This window comes from Eucalyptus grandis, chromosome 3 (assembly GCF_016545825.1).
Source record: "Eucalyptus grandis isolate ANBG69807.140 chromosome 3, ASM1654582v1, whole genome shotgun sequence".
In the NCBI taxonomy this organism is placed as follows: domain Eukaryota; kingdom Viridiplantae; phylum Streptophyta; class Magnoliopsida; order Myrtales; family Myrtaceae; genus Eucalyptus; species Eucalyptus grandis.
In genome coordinates, this window is record NC_052614.1 from 64302118 (window position 1) to 64313775 (window position 11658).

General features: G+C 41.8%; 1 pseudogene; it reads left to right on the plus strand.

Annotated features, from left to right (window-relative positions):
- Window positions 1-2850: 2850 nt before the first annotated feature.
- LOC120292053 lies at window positions 2851-5379 on the plus strand (annotated as a pseudogene).
- Window positions 5380-11658: the final 6279 nt, after the last annotated feature.

An 11658-nucleotide genomic window follows, 5' to 3' on the forward strand; every position in this document is an offset into this window, starting at 1 on the left:
AAAGGAAAGTGGGGAGTGGTTGGTTTGGGAGAGTTGGTCATTATTGGGCATCATTACCGTTCAACAATAACACTGGGTTTAGGTCCATTGAGCTCATCATTAGCATCCTCATCATTATCTGCCTGCTCCTGCAGCTCATTGGATATAGGTAATGGCATATAAGAAATGGCACGTGGGCAAAGCTTAAGATTTTTGATAGTAGATAGAGGTACTTTTATTGTACTGGTATAAATTTGAATTTTGGCGATTAGGACTTTCTTTTCAGTATTTAACCTTTCATTTTCATCCCAATGTACTTTGCTTTGACCCAAACCTTCTATATTTTGTTGGTTGGGTCTCAGCGATCCAAGCTATCAATCTTTCAGTAATTAAGGTATGATTGACCAAACACAAATAGAAAGAGCCATATCTCTCAAAAGTCATTACTGTTGCCATGGTAAGAGAGAATAAAACAAGCTTGTTGTTAGTTGGATTTGGATTATTGTGCACATGAAATAGGGAATATTTAAAATAAGAGCTTGAATTGCAGTTAATAGGATCTAGAGTAAACATTATCTTAAATAAGAACTTGAAGTATGTTAGAATTTTCATAAAAGGGCCAAAGTGGACCATGTTTTAAATAATGGCATGAATGTTTAATTCAATCTCAAATAAAAGCTTGAAGTGAGGCCATTTCGAGAAAAAAGAGAGAGAGTAATATTGAGTAAATATTGTTACAAATAAAGGCTTAAAGTGGCTAACTCAATCAAAATAAGTACTCGAGCTCACTAGCAGGTCAAATCTTCTCCAATTCATTGGTTTGCACAGGTCACCTGTGTTCTTATTCCAGCGGAAGTATTAGGAGCCAGGAATGATAGACACATATCAAAAACTGAAGTTACATCAGTGATAGGAGGAAAATTGCTCCCAAAAGAGCTCTCGAGGAACCCTGCCATCAATTTAAGGCTTCTTCAAATTGGGTCAAAACAGATTTTGAAAAGAAAATTACCCTAGTTGTTGTCGTCTTTATTGATTGAATAAGCACACGAGTGGAAAGTGCACCGCATGTGCAAGCCGACCAATGAAGGTTTGGCCAACAAGTGTTTCATGATTCTTATTTAAGACTAACATTTTCACTTCCAAGTCTTTATATGAGATAATGTTCACTCTTGAGCTCTTCTTTTGAGAAAAACAATCAATTGTCTACTCTTTATTTGAGATAATGTTTGCTTTGAGTTATTTTTTGAGAAAATGATCTCACTTTAGGTTCTTATTTGAAATTATTTCATGAATCATAGTATGAATGCTTCATGTCTTTCTCCCTATTTATAAATTGAAAAGTTGGCAGCCAAGTTGATCAACTGTAGGAGGAATCAAATCCATTCGGACACCGACACATCTGTTCTTTTACCTTTAATTTGCAATAGGATCAGGGGACCTCATAGATTAAATTAGGCATGTCCAATAAAGTTGCATATGCATGTTCTCCACGAAGTACTTTAGTATAGAATTTACTGGACATTCCAAATTGTCAGAATTCCACTCATTTGATATTCAATCTTATCTGACCCTATTAGGTACGTACTACGATGTTTTCTTAAATTAATGAACTGACACACTAGCAAATTAACTAAGGATACGACTCGATATTAGCCAGTATCGATGAACTAACGCACTAGCAAATTAACTTTTTTTTTTTTGGCCAACACTAGCAAATTAACTTAAAATACAAGAGACGTGACCTTTCTTTATGGGTTACAGCTAATTTCATTCATTTTTGGCAATGCCAGGTAAATTTGTTTAATTATCCGATGACCGCTGTCGATTTATCCAACATCTGCATCCGAGGATGAAAGAACAGGGAAAACAGAAAACGATCGACAGTGAAACACTCGCATGCACAAATAAAATTGGGGATAAGAACACCCAAAGTGCTATGAAAGAGATTCTCTCACACACTCCCTGAGGAGCTGCCATCGTCCCTTCTTTAGATCTCGGAGCGAGCACACGGAGAGAAAAGCAAGAAGAACAGTGAATAACGGAGGAGGAGCTGCATCATTGTCATCGAAGTTACCGGACTCTGCTTCCAAGCCAAAGTAAAGAGAAGATCGAAGGAGAGCAAAAGTGGAAAGAGAGAGAGAGAGAGAGAGAGAGAGAGAGAAAGTTCTATAAATTTTCTTTATGGAGTCAACTATTCTCACGGGGGAGAGACAGTCCTTCTAAAAACGTTTCGTTAGCTCTTGTTACAAACAAAGAATTTTTCATATTAGACTTCAATTTCTTTTAAAAAGCCACTTCGAATTCCAAAATAATCTAAAGAGTCACGTAAGATAAATTATGAAACTTCTAACAATCTCGTCCCCATAATAAAATAGCATGAAAAGTTCTGAACCCTAACATGCCAAGTTGCCAAAGTGTAGCCAAAAGGATTTGAAGGCCACTGGACTCGGTCATTATCCCAAAAAGTGGCGCAATGCAATTAATCACCACGATCAATGTGAGTGGGTATCCATCGCTCTCTCCGATCTCACTTCCTCTCTCTCTCTCTCTTCTCCATCCTTGTGTCTATATAAGAGCTCGTTCCCACATGAAACCCAATCCTCAAGACCAGTTCCAGCACTGAAAAAATAGTGAATAAAAGAGGGGAGATTCGAAGCTTCGGGTCGCCCTCGCTGTCCAGCCACGGCAGCTTCCTCCGCTTTCCCACGACGACACCGAGACGCAAGCGGAAGCGCAACTGGAGGAGGTCAGGAGGACATATCCATCCCTGCATGCAGCCGCGGCACGACGACGAGACGACTACTACTGCTACTGCTACTAGGACAACAGTTAAGTAGAGATGATAGCAAGCATGGAGTACGGAGGTGATCATGTGGCCATGGCCCGCTGTGGAAGATCGTCGTGGTCGCGTCCATCGCGGCCGGCGTCCAGTTCGGGTGGGCGCTGCAGCCTCTCCTGCTGACCCTGTACGTGCAGCAGCTCGGCGTCCCGCACATGTGGGCGTCCTTCATCTGGCTTTGCGGCCCCATCTCCGGCCTCCTGGTGCAGCCCATCGTCGGCTACTTCAGCGACCGCACCAAGAATCGCTTGGGTCGCCGCCGCCCCTTCATCATTACCGGCGCCCTCTTCGTCGCCACATCAGTCATCCTCATCGGCTTCGCTGCTGATCTTGGCTACAAAAGGGCGGCGACAGGCTGACCAGGAAATGAAGCCCCGCGCGGTCGCCATCTTCGTAATCGGCTTCTGGATCCTCGACGTCGCCAACAACATGCTCCAGGGCCCCTGCCGGCCCTCCTGGCCGACCTCTCCGCCAACGACCACAGGCGCATGCGCATTGCCAACGCCTTCTACTCCTTCTTCATGGCCGTCGGGAACGTCCTCGGCTACGCCGTGGGCTCCATCGACAACCTCTACAAGATGCTGCCCTTCACCGCCACGGTCGCCTGCGACACCTACTGCGCCAACCTCAAGACCTGCTTCCTCATCGACATCGTCTTCCTCGCGGTGGTGACTATCGGCGTGGTCGCGACGGTCAAAGAGGTCATTCACCCGTCGCCCAAGGAGCTGGCCAACGGCGATCCCGAGCCAATGACGCCGTTCAGCAGCGAGGGGGTGACCTCGGCGTTCAAGAACCTGTCCAGACCAATGTGGCTGCTCTACCTCGTGACCGCCCTCAATTGGGTCGCATGGTTCCCCTTCATCCTCTACGACACCGACTGGGTGGGCCTCGAGGTGTACGGCGGGAAGGCGAAGGGGACTCCCGCGGAGAAGCGGCTCTACGACCTCGGTGTTCACACCGGCTCCTTAGGCTTGATGCTCAACTCGGTGGTCCTCGGTTTCGCCTCTCTAGTGGTCGAGCCCATGGGGAAGGTGGTGGGCGGCGTCAAGAGGTATTGGGCCATTGTAAACTTCATGCTTGCAATCGGTTTGCCGGCACCATCCCCGTCACGAAGATGGCCAAGGCGTACCGCGCAGTCCACGGCCTGGTCCCGCCCCCAACCAACGTCAAGGGCGGCGCTCTCGGCATCTTCTCCGCCCTCGGTATCCCACTCTCGGTGAGTAGTATCCCTTCTTCTATTTCTACTTTCTATGAGCAATGGAAAATCAAACGGGAGCAACCAGGTCGGCTAATCTTCCGTTCCATCTAACGGTGCGCAGGTCACATACAGTATTCCATTCGCTTTGGCATCAATCTACTCATCCAGTGCTGGCGCTGGCCAAGGTGAAGGAATCATCCATTTTTTTGGGTGAAATAATTCATTTTTTCTTTTTCTGGTTCTTCGGCCAGACAAAAAACTGATGAACTCGTCCTGATCATCGAATTACCTTTACAGGGCTTTCGTTGGGCGTTCTCAATATGGCCATCGTCATCCCGCAGGTAATATAACAAGAACACAATCGAATCCCAACGTGCGTCATCACTTGAATCTGCTCTAGGTTTTATTACCACCATCGATCGGTATTGACCGTTTCGTACTTGAAAGGAAAAGAGAAGACGAGACGAGAAAAAGAACCCTTTCCCCCTCAAGACATTTATAGTTCTGCATGAGCCCACGTGAACAAGTCTCCATTTCTTCCCTGTAAATTACACGTCAGGCATCTCACGATAACATCACAATCCTCTCCTGCCTAAGAACACGCGACTCGGCAAGAAAGAGAGACTAACGTACCTTAAAAAGTCCATTCCTGCATAGCCATAAAGAGGAACTCGATCAGTCGACGGTTCGATTCGATTAAATGCCTCGGTGATGATTGATTGAGACGTTCCTTTTTCGTGCTTTTCTAATTTGGTCTTGCAGATGATCGTGTCCGTGGTGAGTGGGAAGCTCGACGACGCATTAGGGAGGAACCTACCGGCGTTCGTCATGGGCGCCATCGCGGCCATCGTGAGCGCCCTCATGGCCCTATTCGTGCTCCCGAACCTCCCTCACAAGCTTCCATGCCCGCTCTCATGGCCGGCGGTGGACATTGATCAAACACCGATGCGACTTTTTGACGTACCTTTCAAGCGCAGAATTTGTCCTGTTGTAGCCCCTGGAAGTTGCTACTTTAAGGTTGGCGGCGACATCAAACTTTCTGAAGATAAAAAACGGGATGATCTCGTCATCCTGTTCAGCCTTTATTATCCTCTTGAGAGATCCACGTCATCCTTCGCACTGGTCGGTCTTCCACCTGCTCTCGCCAAAAGGCCATTCCGCAACACGAATGACGCCACAAGGAATTGGGGTCGCAAGGCACTAGATAGCATTTTGTTTGTCTCTACAGCAGAATAGTTCGCATTTCACGCTTTTCTACAGAGGAAGCTGGTCTCCTCCCAAAGCCACCGCGGAACCTGTCGGTTCGCCAGGAGTAAACGCTGTTGTGAGCTCAGTCTCTGGTGGCGATGGTAGCGAGGGCAATAGGTTTAGTCGCTGATGAGAGTTTGCAGGAGAAGAAGTAGCGCAAGCGCGTTAATCTCTTTGTAATCTCAAACTTATAGAGGAAAATATATATTCCATGTGAAAATTGATTGAAGTTCTTTTTTCGGTCTTGGAACGGACAACCATAATTAGCCGGCTATGGGAAGAGAAACTAACCGGACTCATTAAATACATATCAACACGTACTTTAAATTTGTTTCAAAACAGAGAAAATAACTGCAGAATATTTAAATATGTTGTGTATTCCATGGTGACTTTTGACTATAAATTAGACCGAAAAAACCGACTAATATAAAGGAACACGTCTAAGTTAAAAAACCTGTACTAAAAAATATAGATGTCATCACATTTTATCTTAATATCTTGATGAGAGGTTAGTATTTAACTTTTCTAAGAACGCATAGAAATAAAAAGAATTTTTATAATTAGCACAACTCAATTATTTAAATCGTGCTCTTGCGGGGAAACTAAAATTAGAGGCCCTAATTTGTGAAGATGACTTTCTTATTCAAGGGGAAAGAAGAAATAAAGTTAGGCCACGTTTTAACTGCCTCAGCCAAGTTGATTTTTAGCAGCATATAGTCACATGTAGGTTAAGTACTGCTCCCCTAAATAATTGTCATCTTATCTCACTTTTTCCAAGTGCCAATTTAGGGACACTATCATCATTATATGATTTTTTGACATATTACTTCTACATACATAAAATCTCTATATTACATCTAAAATGATATCACTATATAATTGAGTAACTATAACATACAATATCGTCTAAAAAATAGTTGCGACGTTTGTAGCGAGTGGGTAAAAACTAGTCATTATCAAGGGAGAGACCTATGGTGTGTCCCACTACTTCTCGATCTAATTTTTTAAATTCTTAACCAGATGAAAATAAAATAAAGTCAATAGTTACTAACTTATGAAAAGTTACTTCTATTAGTAGTAAATTTCACTAGTGAATGAAGTTACTAAACACAATTTTTTTTTTTACTTTTCTCCTTTAAAAATTAATAAGAATAAGTATAAGAAATTGGTTACTTCTATTACCTGCTTGAAGTCTGTTCATACCCTCCATCCTTTGTCAGAAGCAAGCGCACCTTCTGAAACAGTGTATTCATACGAGGTATGCGCCTGTCCCATGAATCCGACGAAAGCAAATCCAGTAAATTTGAATAAGCATAATCATCGAATATCTGACATAAGAAGTTCAATTCACCGATTAAACGTAAAGATCGAAGACCATTTCACCAGATAAAAAATATCAGAAACAACACACACACACACACAAAAAAAAAAAAAAAAAAAAAGACGAGAGGAACAAAACTGTAGTTCTCACCTCTAAATCCTCCAAGTTTAAACTCCGTTTAGAGCCTACGCTTCTTGCCCCTTCAGGCGTCGCCGGAGTCGCGCAAAGACAATGAGCAGAGGGAAAGCCTACGAGTCAATGAAATGACGGTAGGAGGAGGGCCTTTGATTTCTCAATAGAAGGGGCAAAAAGGGGGGCATTGGGCATTGCTCCCCTTTAAGATGGAAATTTAGATTGTTCCCAATAGTTCTACCTATAGAAAAGACCGTGAAAGAGGCCATCGATAAAAATCACAATTCACTAATAAGTAATAACACAATCCTTTATAAATCAAGACATTACAAATCAATATAAAAATTTGTTGTCATAGTTTCCGTTTAGTTAGAACCTTCAAAAGTTACTCTAAATTTTAAAAAGTTACTAGAAAGCTAAAATATTATTTATTTTTTTGTGGCATACCCCATGCTTTCGTAAAAAAATTATTAACATATTTGAATGACTTATTTTAGGGTGTGCATGATAACTATTATGCTTTTCATTTTTCTATTTCAAAGAACGGGTTTGGGAAATTAATTTGGTAACACATGATTTTATTTTTCTATTTCTAGAACAAATTTTGGAACAGAAATCAAAAAGTTAAACATTTTATCTTTTATTTATGGAATTAAACTAAAAATAAAAACTCTTTTCATTGTCTACTCTCGTCATCGCTCACCGCTCGTGCACCTCCCCGCCCGCCCACCCGCCCATTGTTGACAGCCCACCGTCGATCGGCGAACTCTAGCTACTCATCACCACCCACCCGTTGCTAGTTGGTCACTCACTTTGCCTACTGTTGCCCTCCATCGGTCGCCCATCATCACCCATTGATCTCTAAAAACCTATCACTCGTTGCCCAAACGCGGCCACTTTTTTTTTTTTTTGGCTAATTAAGTTTTAAACATTTTACATTTGTGTCAATTTTAATCCATTCGATTAATTTTGATTAGAAATCATTGACATAGATGTTAGCGATTTTACATGGTAACCGGGTTGATATGGATAATATCAAATAATAGTTTTATTTTTTTCGATTTATTTATTTATTTATCTTTTTTTCTTTTCTTATTCTTTCTTCCCTTCTTCCTCTAGCCAATCGCTAGACCTCGGTAATTGGCCAAGGCAAGCCGACAACCTTGTCGGGCTAGTAAGGTCGACCTTGCCGGTGGTTGACGAGGTTGAACTCGCCATCACTAGACCTTTTGTACTCGCTTCTAAGAAGGGAAGAAAAGAAAAGGAATATAAAAATAAATAAATAATTCAAAAATATTATTTAAAATTATCAACATTAGCGGGCCATACCATATAAGATAATCATATCCATGTCAACGATTTCATCAAAATTGATTGGATAGACTTAATTTTCATAAATGCAAAATATTTTGGACTCGATTGATTAAAAAAAGTTTAAAACTGAATTGAGGTTTATGTGTTTTTTGATAATTCTTCCATAGGCAAAATATAGGATTTTAGTGATAAAATGATGGTATTTTTGTCATAATGGTACGTGTTTGGTGAAAAATTTAGGATATTAATGTCACCGTGAATATAACTTGAAGTTATTTTGTTGTCCCTTCCATTCTTCACCCCCAAGATCCTTTGCTTTGATCCACCCCTTTTCATAAGTTCATATACTTCAGACGAGAAACAGCCCTCCAAGCCATTAGTCCTTTCGTAATCAATATAAGATTGACCAGACTCAGATAGTAAGAACCAAATCGCTCAAGTTGTCACTTATTACCACAGCAAAAGAAAAAAGCAAAAAAAAAAAGAGAGTATGTTGTCTGGATCTGGACTGTCCGTACACGTGAAACATGGTAATGGACGCCGCGCAGGTTTTTTGGTCCCTTACAGATTGCAAAGTTGACAGCCAAGGAAGGGATCAAGATCCACCGAGTACAGAAGCATCCGTTCGGAGTGACTCATTTGTTCTTTTTACCTTTGATTTGCAATAGGATTGAGTAGATTAAATTAGGCGTCTAATGAGGTTGCATTTGTCAGTTCTGTCAATCGCATCTTCCTTGTTATTTAATTACCTCCAATTAGATAAGATGTGACGTCGGTTCTTGACTCTGGGTCAATTAATAGAATTAACTGGCACGTTGCCAATTTGTCCGTTGTGCTTGCCGCCCACTTGCCGCTCGCCCGCCACCCGCCCGCCAGTTGCCCGCTCGCCATTCACTTGCCCGCAACCCACTGGTCATCAGAAGCCCAACTGTTAGTCGCCGAACTTGAGCCGCTCATCACCACTCGCCATCTGTTTGCCGCCCACCTTCTGCCAATCACCCATCGTCGCCCATTGATCGTCGAAAGCTCGTTGCCCACTGCCGGATGCTGGCCACCTATCGTTGGCCGTCAAATGCCGAACGCCTGTCACCACACGTCGAACGCTTGTCACTGGCTGCCAGATGCCCACCACTAATCCCTAGCTATTAGCTGCCTCTCACCACCACTCGGGAGGAAGTAATTTTATGTCGCTATCAAACGAATTTTTATTTAAGAAACATAAATTTTGTATCATTAATTTATTATTAAACACGTATTATTACTCGCTAAACTCATCTAAAAAATAGAAAAATCAATTTAGTCAGAAATTGATTTTCTTGAACAAAATGATTATCATTCACGCTTTTAAAAGCATATTGAAATCTTTTCTATGGATCATCAAACTAGGAGTTTGTCCCACTTTTCAGTTTTTCCATGAATGTCCTTCTTTTATGTGGTCAAAAAACAAGCTAGTTGTATTGCCACAACCAACATGGCTAGAGCCATGGCAAATTTTGCTATAATGGGCTCAACCACTGGTCATCGAAGCCCAACTGTTAGCCGTCGAACTCCCGAGCTACTCATCACCACTCGCCATCCGCCACGCCACCCACCTTCTGCCAATCACCCATCGTCGCCCATTGATCGTCGAAAGCCCACTGCCCACCACTAGATGCTAGCCACCTATCGTTGGCCGTCAGATGCCGAACGCCTGTCACCACACGTCGGACACTCGTCGGTATGGCGCATTCCCACTTGCTAATCCCTAGCTATTAGCTGCCTCTCACCACCACTCGGGAGTGAAATAATTTTATGTCGCCACCAAATGAATTTCTATTTAAGGAACATAAATTTTGTATCATTAATTTATTATCAAACACATATTGTTCTTCAAAACTCATCCAGAGAATAGAAAAATCAATTTCTAGTCATAAATTGATTTTCTTGAACAGAATGATTATCATTCATGCTTTTAAAAGCATATTGAGAAATCTTTTCTATGGATCATCAAACTGGGAGCTTGTCCCACTTTTCAGTTTTTCCATGAATGTCCCTTCTCTTATGTGGTCAGAAACAAGCTGGTTGTATTGCCACAACTAACATGGCTAGAGCCATGGCAAATTTTGCTCTAATGGGCTCAACTTCAATGGACACAAATCTCAAATTGTTGTCCAGAAAACTTTCCACAAAAAGCCTATCTCTCTCCGTTTTCTCTTTAGTTTATTGAAAAGCACAACATGGCCTCTACAGTCTTCGAAATGACATCTAAGTAGATTGAACATCATGAATCGGAAACGTTAAATACGAAGGCGGCGATGTGGTGGAGATTGACAGTGATTGACAAAATCAGTTTGTTTGCTCGTGAGGGATGCTCTTTTGGAAACAGACGAGGGGGAGAGAATTAACAGGCGGGGATTGAAACTTGGAATTTTTTTTAAAATTAAACATATATCCGTCTCTCACAAAAATTCCGCCTATAGGTCCAAATGTCTGCTATATATTATATGCCCAAACTAGTGGCATAGCTTGTTGTCCCGGAGTTTGTGTAAGATACAGTGTAATGAAAGGAACATAAATTTTATGAAGTGATTGATTAAATAGACAAAGGATGTGGACCGTCGATGGTTCCCATACTCAATCTTAAGAACATGGGAGGTGCAATTATTAGGACCCTATTCTTGTCGTGTTGCCCTTGGATCTGTCCCAGGAACTTGGGTTCGGACATCGAGTCACTAAGTTTGGGACCAAGTCCCTGAGTCTGGCCTATGGAACCATGTGCATGGTCAGGGTCTTGGGTCTATCCCTTGAGTCCTGGATCTAGGCACCTCGATCTCGGACCCTATAAATTTTGGATCTAACCCGTATGCTCCCAATCAATGACAAATCTAGAGTAAAATACTTAGAGGATAAGATCAAAGAGATATCATTATATAAAGAATTATAGCTACGTGACAAAAATTGAAAGTGGATCTTGTGAGGAGGGGGGGTCATCACCCCCCAGAATTAGACTCATGCATGATCCCGAGATCGTGTGTTTGACCCTATTCATTTATCATAAACACACTTTAAAGGCATTGGATAGTGAACATCATAAAATGTTTCATAACTCATTTTAAAAGTCCAATCAAACGTGGAGAAGCTAAACCATTTTCCTTAAGCTAAATTCGATATTTAGAAAATATTTTCAAGCAACGTCCAATCTGGCGAAATAAGCTGAACATGAGTACCATTATTTTCTTTGAAAGGTCATCCCAATCATGAACCGAAACGTATGACAAAGTGCGACATAGTGAATGGAACAAAGATGTGATCATAGGAAAAGCGTAACAAGGAAGATCGAAATGGGGAAAGCTACCTTTTACTCTAATTCTAAAGCAGTTACTCCTCCCGGATTTCGAGATAAGATCGTGCATTCTTTCAGGTAAATAAGTTGAGAATGAGATATTATGATACCATAATAAAGCAACAAAAGGATAAGAACAGATGACCTTTGACCTTATGACTTTCCCTACCCCCTTTGACCACAGCTTCTTGGAGAGTTAAATTCTGATCTCTCGGGACCATCTTTTCAATACAGGATTATGACGAGTTCATTTGACCCAAAATTTATGACAAATAGATTAAGTTTAACGGATGGACACAGACGTT